Below are 10,406 nucleotides of genomic sequence, written 5' to 3' on the forward strand. Positions count from 1 at the left end.
TGTCCAACTCTTGATTTTGGCTTGGGTCTTGATCTCAGGGCCATGAGTTCAAGCCCCACATTGGGCTCCACACTGGGTTTGGAGCCTGCTTAAAAAAAAAAAAAAAAAGACAAGCTCCTCTGGAAGCTGTCTCTGGCCGACCCAAGTAAAATTTGCCCCTTCCTCTCCTGCACTCCTGCCCTACATGGAGTACTGCACTATTAAAGCATGTCTTACGCTATTAAATTTGTTTATGCATTTTCTTTTTCTCTCAAAGACTGTTAGCTCTTTGAGGGCAGTGGTCGGTGCCATTTGGGTTTGTATACCCAGCATCCTGCACAGCGCTCAGTGAATGACCATCCTGTCAGGGCAACACTGTTTGCCATCTGTTAGGGCAGAACACTCCATAGCATTCTAAATTACACTATTACTCCGTATGTCATACCTACTCAGAGCCGTGTTCAGCAGGATCAGTGCCTTAAATAGGACTATTAAGTGCCATCATCAAGATGCATTTCGACCTTCCTATAAATCTATCTGAATAGGGAGCCAGGCCCATCTTTTTACTCAACACATTTTTAAAATTTAAAGGTACTAAGCTTTAGAAAATTAATGTAGGGGCACCTGGGTAGCTCAGTTGGTTAAGTGTCTGACTCTTGATTTTGGCTCAGGTCATGATCTCAGGGTCATGGGACGAGTTCCAGGTCGTTGGGCTCCACGCTCAGCAGGGAGTCCACTTGACATTCTCTCCCTCTGCCTCTGCCTCCCCCCCCACTCTTTCTCTCTCAAATAATAAATCTTTATTTTTTTAAATTTTACTTAAATTAACATAGTATATTAGTTGGAGGTAGAGAATAAATCTTTTTAAAAAATTATTATAGATTAGCGTATAAAAGAAATAGAATAGTGAAGAATTCACTGCTAAAATTTTTATTAAATTTAAAAAAAAACCTGGAAAGTGAAAGTCATCCTTCCCATAAAATAAATGTCACAAGACACTACTGTGTTGAAGAAAGAATGAGAGTAGCTGCTAGAAACACCTGTTTGACTTCATACCAGAGAGAAGGTGTTAATTTACCTGTGGAACATAATTTCTATCTGAGGCACTTTTTAAAATGCATTTAGTTGATTTCCAAGGACTTTATTTTACACAGTTATCCCTCCTCCTCCCTTTCTTCACCTGTTTTTCCTTCTTTCTTCTCTTCCACCACCACTGTTGTTAGAATCAGGAAAAAATCATGGCAGCAATTTGTTTCCCTCGAGTCCTTATGAAATCCTGTGAGTGCTTTTGTTCAGACAGAACAGGGTCACCATGGTAACCAGACTTCCCCTTCATTATTCTCTTACCCCTTGACCTTGTATAAATGTCATTTTGCATAGAGTAATTAACCAGTCTTCTAACCTGCTTGGCAACTTCTGGCAGCCTTGTTTCTGGTCTCTCCAAGCCCAGTACGTCCAGTTACTAAGCACCTGCTGTGACGTCAGGCACTGTGCTGTGCTGAGGACACGAGAGCGAATAAGGCAGTTCCTTCCCCCATGTAGGCCACAGCCAAGCAAGGGAAATGCTTGCCAAGGGCTTCTCACGGGGGCCACCCCTTTGCCTCTAAATATTTTACAACCTTCTTGGAAACCCAATAGAAAAATGGAGGAAGTCTTGGACAGGTCATATAGAAGTGGGGAGTTCCCAAAGAGTTGCATCCACAGGCTCCGTGAGGGAGAGCCTCACCTCTACCATGGAAAAGGTGGAGGTGGGGAGTGGAGGGGACATGATTGCCGGTTTCAGATGGAGAGGGTCCTGTCTTTTCTGGTAGAATAGACCGGTATGTTGGAAAGGTGTCTGCCTGATGGCCTGTGCTCTTCTAGGCTCTTGGGCTACAGAGAACAGGCTTTGCTTGGGTGGGGGTGGGGGGGTCTGCTATCAGCATTTCTGGGCTGCAGACCTATCTAGCACCCAGGCTGGGATACTGAGAGGGCAAGAAAAAAAACCTCCCAGAACTCACACCTGGGTTGTTTCTCATCAAGTCCCCACGTCCCCTGGGAGTTTGCCTTCTTTATTCCACCTTTCAGTCTTCTGGTGGGGTTTCGTTGTTGTTTGGTGATTAGTGGGAGAAGTCAGTGGAATGCATTTACCCCATCTTGTCCAACTCCTAGGAATGTCCCCTACCAAGAAAGGTCAGGAACTGTTGTGTATCTTGACTGTGGGTCAGTATGGTAGCTGTGACATGGCATTATAACTGCATGCAGGACAGGGGAAAGGGTCCGGGGTCTCTCTGTGTCATTTCTTACAACTGCATGTGAGTCTCCGATGACCTCAAAGTTAAGAATTTTATTACCAAAGAGGTAAAGTACCCTATATGAAAGATGATCGACTCCACTCACAGTAAGAGAGATGCAAATGAAAATTACGTGGAAGTACCAGTTCTGACCTATCCGATTGGCAAAAATCCAGAAGTTTCACCAACACGATTGGTGAGGCCGTGGCGAGCCAAGTGCTCTCATACATCGGATGCAAAGTGTCACAAGCCCTGTGGAGGGGGATTCAGCAATATCCAGCAAAATTACTAAAGCCTTTACCCTTTGTCCCAGAAAGCTTTTTTTAGGCATCTATTCTAAAGATACATCTCTACAGATATGAAATAACGTGTACAAGTTTATTCGTGGAGGTGTTACTTAGAATAGCAAAAGATGGAAGCTAAGCAGTTAGTCACCCACACACTGAAGCACTTTGCAGCCAAAAAAGAGGGGGCCTAAATTCTATGTTCTGATTGTACTGGTTTCCAGGCCGATGGTGTCCTGTGGGGGAAAATAAAATAAGGTTCACACACTATATAAAATGCTGCCTTTTGTGAATGAAAGAAGGGGAGCTAAAAATATATGTGTGTGCTTGCTTCTCTTTTACGAGAGAGTCACTGGCAGGATAACAAAAATGGTGGTCTGTGTAGGGGAGGGGAACAGTGGGGTGAAGGCCACGGGGTTGGCAGTGAGACTGATTCTTCCAGTGTGATTTTATATAGTTAGGAACTGGCATTGTATCAATATTTTTGCAAAATTAAAAAAAAAAGAATTTACAGCAAACCCTAAAATTGATTTTCAACAGAAACAAATTTAAAAATGTATTGGGGCAGGGGCGCCTGGGTGGCTCAGTTGTTAAGTGTCTGCCTTCGGCTCAGGTCACAATCCCAGGGTCCTGGGATCGAGCCCCGCATCGGGCTCCCTGCTCAGCGAGAATTCTGCTTCTCCCTCTCCCTGCCGCTCCCCCTGCTTGTGCTCTCTCTCTCTCTGTCAAATAAATAAATAAAATCTTTTTAAAAAATGTATTGGGGCAAAGCAGAACAAATGTTGTCTAGTGAGTTTGTTCTTCATTAGCTAATGATTAACCTTAGCAAGTATAAAGAAAACAATTCTTGTTTGATCATGGCTGCATTATGTAAGTGTCGCTAATACCATGTTTGCATGTTTTATAGGCTTAACTTTTATTCTTCCCATTTTTACTGTGCATTTTTCTTTTTTGTAGACAGTTTAGTTTGTATTGTTAATGCGACAAATATAACTTCTCCTCTGTGGCCATGTCAGTGGGTTTAGCGGCCCCGCTCATGGTCCTTGCCCAGAAAACCCGCCTCAACCACCTCCTCAAAGGGGGAGTTCCACACCCCCTCTAGCTTTGCTCACCACTGCTCACTGGACAAAGGGTGGATAGAGCCTTGCCCAGAGAAAGCACAATAATACACAAACCAAGCCAACCAGATTCTCAGAAATTTGAAGGGACACAGGGACTGAGGCAGTTAATTTGGGGGTGGGGACTGAGTCCAAATTTCCTTCCATGTGGTGAGGTGAGCAGAGAAGCTGGTCTGCATCGAGAAGGAAGAAGACCTATATTGGGAATCATGCACCTCAAAAATAGATAAAAAGGTAGTTACTTTAGTTCCTGATGGCTTTCCAGACCCAGTCCCTGGTGAGGCCCAGCTGTGTCCGTTCCATTTGTGTTCCGTGAGATACATATGAATCCTTAAATAAATCCCTCGTCATTCAAGATAGCTGGGCTGAGTTTGTGTTTCTTAAATGAACCCCTTGTTGAGACACTTCATTTCTCTTTTAGAAAGGGTTTTGACCTCATTAAAATCAAGTTTGATTACCTTGATCAGAGTGACAAGCTATTCATAATCAAGGGTATTCAAACCTACATAAAAATAGCCCCACTGGAGTGAGATGTCTTTGAAGACAACCATTTCTTTTTCATCTTTACCTGGCACTCCTCATGGGTGTTCAATAAATACGTGCTAAGCGACACTTTTTTCAGTTACGGCCCTTAGAGCATGGATTCAGTTTGTTTGGTTTTTTTCCAAACAACTTTTCCAAAGACAACAGAATGTAGACTCTTTCAAGTACAGCTTCAGTTTGAGTTGGATTTCAGGAGCTATGGATACTCTGGAACAATCACCCAGATATCTGGGCCCCATCGGTCCTTTTCTAGGGAGTCCTGGGAAGCTGAGGCAGGGATTTCCCATGGTTTGGGAACTGTTTACATGGACGATACTCTCAGCTGGTGGGTCTCAAAACTGACTGACATTACAGTTGATTGGGGAGTTTTTTAAACTGTAATCACACTTGGGCACCACCTCCAGAGAGTTGATTTAATTGGTCTGGGTTGGGGCCTGGGTATGGGTATGCTTCAAAATATTCCCAAGTGACTCAAAAATGCAGCTGGGATTGAAAACCATGGCAGTAAATCCTAAGTCATTAATGGGACCTTGCTGTTGATGTACTCACGGGACTTTTCACACCGATGTAGACCTTGGTCCAGGCTGATGGGTGTTGAAGTTTGGGAACCACTGCTTGAGGCCAGAACAGGCTCAGGAAGAACCTGTGGGGGTGCCTTGGCCCATGGCCCTCCCTCTCTCCTTTTGGGCCATAAATTATTATTATTTCTGAAGAAAGATGCTGGAGACTTATGACAGATTATTTATGTTAAAGAGAGAGAGAGAGGCACCTGGGTGGCTCAGTCGTTGAGCGTCTGCCTTCGGCTCAGGTCATGATCCCAGGGTCCTGGGATCGAGTCCCACATCGGGCTCCCTGCTCGGCGGGAAGCCTGCTTCTCCCTCTCCCACTCCCCCTGCTTGTGTTCCCTCTCTCGCTGTCTCTCTCTCTGTCAAATAAATAAATAAAATCTTTAAAAAAATAAAAGAGAGAGAGAGAGAGAAAGCATGTGCGTGAGCGGGAGGAGGGGCAGAGGAGAGGGAGAGTGAGAATCCCAAGCAGACTGTGCTGAGCGTGAAGCCCAACGACACAAGGCTCAATCCCACGATCCTGAAATCATGACCTGAGCCAAAAACAGTCATGCACTCAACCAACTGAGCCACCCAGGCGCTCCATTATGAGAGACTATTTAATGAGACCATTATCTTGACAAGTTTTTGACTATTTCATAGGATAATGTGCTCAGTTTCCACAAAGTTCATGTAGATAATATTTCACACACTACATGTTTACAATGCCCAGGTACTTTCTAAGCCTGTTTCAGGTCATACCTCGTTACTGGTCCTCACAACCACCCTGAACGAGTAAAAGTAGGGATCTGTTGAGAAGTCACAGGAAAGAGATTCAGTGGCAGAAGAGCAAAAGTTAAATGCTGCCCTTTCGAGATAAATCAGAACATGGAAGTGGTTAAAGGAAATTGGAAGGTCTAAAGAAGTAGAATAAGAAGTGGATGAGAAATTTTACAAACCCCAGAAATTTACATGCCTTATGAAAACCTTTCTAGAAATTAATTCATGACTCTAGAATTCAACCTTAAAGTCCAACAATTTATTAAAATTAAGAAGAAAAAGAACAACAAACATTGTTTTTCTGAGTCTGTGGTCTGAAGGGTTTTGCTGCTCTTAGGTTATAAGGAATATGGTATTGCTTTTATAGTGTGCTTTTGTAAGGAAATAAAATCTATCCAAAGGCTTTGGAGTATACATCGGGGGAAATAATTGAGTAATTTTTTAATAACACTTTCTAGTAGCTACTTATCTAAAAACTTCTTTTGTAAGTCCTGGGAGTAAATGTAATTTTTTTACTCTAGGCCTAGTAGCTAAAGTATTGTAATTACCAGTCCCATGGGGAGAACAAATTGAATAGGGATTGTGATACCACAGAACTTTAGGTCAGGAAGGAACTTTAACATCATCCAGTTCATTTCTTTTCCTTTCTAGTTATTGTATTAGGTACCCATTAAAACAAAAAGAAAGATAAATGGGATTTACCACTCCTCCACCAGGCAATTGTAAGGTTCCCGTCATTCAGTCTATCCCAGCCATGGACGGATTAAAGCACTGATCAAATCAGTTTATTGCCTGTTTTTACGTTGACACCAGCTTCCCCTTTACCCACAGGTTCTTTAACTTCTTAGCATAGGCCATCCGTCCTCTGCTACTCGGTATGAAATAGCCTGCCTCGAATGAAGCCAAGTTGCTTGCCTTTGTCGCACTGTTTAATGTCCTCGCACATCTCTATCCCTCTGCAGTTCAGTCTCCTCCCCAGGAAGGGCTTTTCCCTCACTTGCCTGGTGTCTCCTACTTAGCTGCTAAGGACAAGCTCAGTTGTCCCCTCTTCTGTGATGCCTCTGGGCCCCCAGGAATCCGGGCAGGTTTTTCTGTTAGGCTGCCATAGCATTTCAATCTTTTTACCGAAGTGCTGACTTTCTTTCCCTCTCTCTACTTTCCTTCCTCCCTCCCTCCCTCCTTCCTCCTGTCTTTCTCTCTTTCTCTCCGTTCTTCTTTCATGCCCATCTCCACTGGTAATAACATGAGTTCCCTGAAAACAGATTTGGTGTCTTATTTCATCCCTCTGGCTCCAGCACCCAGGACAGGTGCTCAACACGTGTGTGTGTGTGTGTGTGTGTGTGTGTGTGTGTGTAAGAACCAATACATGTGTGTTGTCATAGATTGAATAATGCACCCCACCTGCCCCCAAAGATATCCACGTGCTAGTTCCCAGAATCTGTGCAAGGAACTCTGCAGATGTGATTAAATTTAGGATCTTGAGATGGAGAAATTATCCTGGATTATCTAAGTGACCCAATATAATACAAGGCTCCTTGTAAGAAAGGGCCATGAGCCAAGGAGGCAAGTGGCCTCTAGAAGCTTAAAAAGGCAAGGAGAACCACTCTTTGAGGCCAAGCATCCAGAAGGAACACAGCCCTGCCAACATCTTGATTTTAGACTTCTGGCTTCCGGAAGTGTAAGAGAATAAATCTGGATTGTTTTAAGCCACTGAATTTGTGGTAATTTGTTCCAGCGACAATACATTAATACACTAATACACATGCCTAAATGAATCAACGAGTCAGACCTTTCAGACTATTAGATATATTTTAAAAAATGGTTTATTAAATGGAATAGATCATACACATTAAAAATAAAATAAATACAGGGGTGCCTGGGTGGCTCAGTCGGTTAAGTGTCTGACTCTTGATTTCGGCTCAGGACATGATCTCAGGGTCATGAGATTGAGCCCAGTGTTGGGCTTCGAGGTGGGTGTGGAATCTGCTTGACATTCTCTGACCTTCTCCCTCTGCCCCTCCTGCTTGTGCTCTCTCTCTCTTTAAAATAAATAAACAGGGGCGCCTGGGTGGCTCAGTCGTTAAGCGTCTGCCTTCGGCTCAGGTCATGATCCTAGGGTCCTGGGATCGAGCCCCGCATCGGGCTCCCTGCTCGGCGGGAAGCCTGCTTCTCCCTCTCCCACTCCCCCTGCTTGTGTTCCCTCTCTCGCTGTGTCTCTCTCTGTCAAATAAATAAAATCTTTAAAAAATAATAATAATAATAATAAAATAAATAAACAAATCTTTAAAAAAAAATAAATACAAGATAAATGTTCATCTTTTGTAGTCAAAAAATAAAAATTCAAGCAATCATGAGACATAATGATCTATCTGCTAAAGTGGTAAAACATTTCTAATAAGCAGAACTGTAAGGCTTCAGTGTTATAGAATTTTTTACATTAATATGTTCATTCTCCAATATTATTCCAAATAATATATCATAGTTCTTGAGAACTTAATATATTCTGTGGATTGTTTTAAACCTTTTTACATGTATTATGACAATTGGTCTTTAAAATAACTCTTTGGAAATGGTGCTGTGATTATTCCCATTTTACAAATGAAAAAAACCAAGGCATAGAAAGCTGATGTAATCTGTTCAAGATCAAACAGCTTGTAATGGTGAAGCCAAGACTACTTCCCAGGCAGTTTGATGACCAAGGCTCCCTGTCATCTAAGAGTTAGATACTTCTAGAAAATGTTAGGTCACTCAATTCAACAGAAGCAAAAAGCTGTATGCTTCATAAAGAGTTCATTGTAGCACTAACTACAAGTCCTCAAAATTGAGACTAAGTATATTACATTATGAAAGTGCTATAAATTTTTCAAAAATAAAAATTATAATTATAAAGATTATATGGAAATATGAGAAATTGTTCGCGATAACATAATTAAAGCATGAAAATAAAATGGGGCACCCGGGTGGCTCAGGCGGTTAAGCAGCTGCCTTCGGCTCAGGTCATGATCCTGGGGTCCTGGGATCGAGCCCCACATCCGGCTCCCTGCTCAGCGGAGAGCTTGCTTCTCTTCTCCCTCTGCCTGCCACTCTGCCTACTTGTGATCTCTCTCTATCTCTCTGTCAAATAAATAAATAAAATCTTAAAAAAAATAATTTTACATTATGATTGCAAAGTTATATAAATATGTTTATAGCATTCTATTAATAAGAACATTCTATTGCGGTACAACTATGTGTTGCTATAATTTTAGTTTCTTGAACATTATTAAATTCTTTTCAATAAAAGTATAATAAAATAATTATCTTTGAAAAAACTCTGCTAACTTTTTTCTCAATAAATCATGGGATTGAATCTTTCAATTTAATAATATGTATGAGAAAGCCTATTTTGGAACCATTACTGATTTTTTTGGTACATGTTTTTCTCTTACCAAGAGAAGATGGGTATTTCTACAGCTGTATCATTTGAGACATTCTTTAAAAAAAAAAAGATTTTATTTATTTGAGAGAGAGAGCATGGGTGAGGGGAAGGACAGAGGGAGAGGGAGAAGCAAACTCCCCACTGAGCAGGGAGCCATACATGGGGCTCAATCCCAGGGCCCTGAGATCATGACCTGAGCCAAAGGCAGATACTTAACTGACTGAGCCACCCAGGCACCCCTTGAGACATTCTTGGTCACAAGTAGCAAAATAAATAAATCAGTAAATCCAAAATTGTTCTAAAATTCAAAGTTTATTTTAAAAAAAAACTTTTTAAAAAGTATATATAATTTTTAAAAAGCTATTTTTATAAATAAAGAAAAATTGATTTTAAAAACCCTGATTCAAACACAATTAAAAAATAAAGTATTGGTTAATGCCAGTGAAAATTCAAGAAATATTAAATGCTTCAGCTGTGCCAACATGTCACCAAGCCTCGCTTTCTGCCTTTCTGGAACCGGCTCCCTCTTGAAGATCACCCCTCATAGGACGCCTACCAGCACCTCCCGGGCTCTTCCAGGGGAGACGTCACATTCTTATCTCACTGTGAAAGAGAAGTCCCGGGTTTCCCTCTGATCGGACTACGTTAGGTCCCTGAGCACCCCTACACTAAACATGGGGGCAAAGATGATGAGACTGATTTAGACAGATAAACTCCTTGCTCCCACTCCCTTCTCCGGGAGCATTTGCATTGCTCTTCAAAGGAAGCAGAATGGATGGAATGGCTGCTGGAATATCCGTTACAGAACTCTCATGGACTTTCCTGGGTATTTGCCCCTGTACAGAGGGACCCCAAGCAGGAAGGGCCTTGACTCCTGACAAGATGCCAGATAGTTATGCAGGATCCTGACTCTTGATTTCGGCTCAGGTCCTGATCTCAGGCTCATGAGCTCGAGCTCTGAGTCGGGCTCACCCCCTGTGCAGGGCCCTGACCCCCCACGATGCAGGGCTCCCACCCCACGATGCCTCTCTGTGGGCTGGCCTGGAACGGCTGTGGCTCTCTGCCTTTCAGGATGCTGAAGCAAAACCCACTCAATAATAGTCTTTAGTTATAATTTGAATGAAGGGACACTTTTGTTCTTTTGGCCCTGGCCCTAGGCAGAAGAACATTTTAAACAGACTGTTTTCTATTTTTAAACGTTCCCAGTGACTAAGTTCTTGAAATCAGTTCAAGGATGCAGAACCTTGGCACTCAGGATTTGAACCAGGAGCTGGTAGTCTTTTAGTGTTTCCCAACAAACTGGTCCGTTTCTTGTAGATTGATAGGTCATGGTGCCATGTCTCACGTGTCCGTATGAGAGGAAAACACATCCAGGTAAAACCCCGAGACCTTGTAAGGGCTCACAGGAGAACTGTTTGCCCACTCAGAGTCAAGCCGTTCACTTATCCTGCAGCAAATATTTATTT

The sequence above is a fragment of the Halichoerus grypus genome, chromosome 13, assembly GCF_964656455.1.
Source record: "Halichoerus grypus chromosome 13, mHalGry1.hap1.1, whole genome shotgun sequence".
Lineage (NCBI taxonomy): Eukaryota > Metazoa > Chordata > Mammalia > Carnivora > Phocidae > Halichoerus > Halichoerus grypus.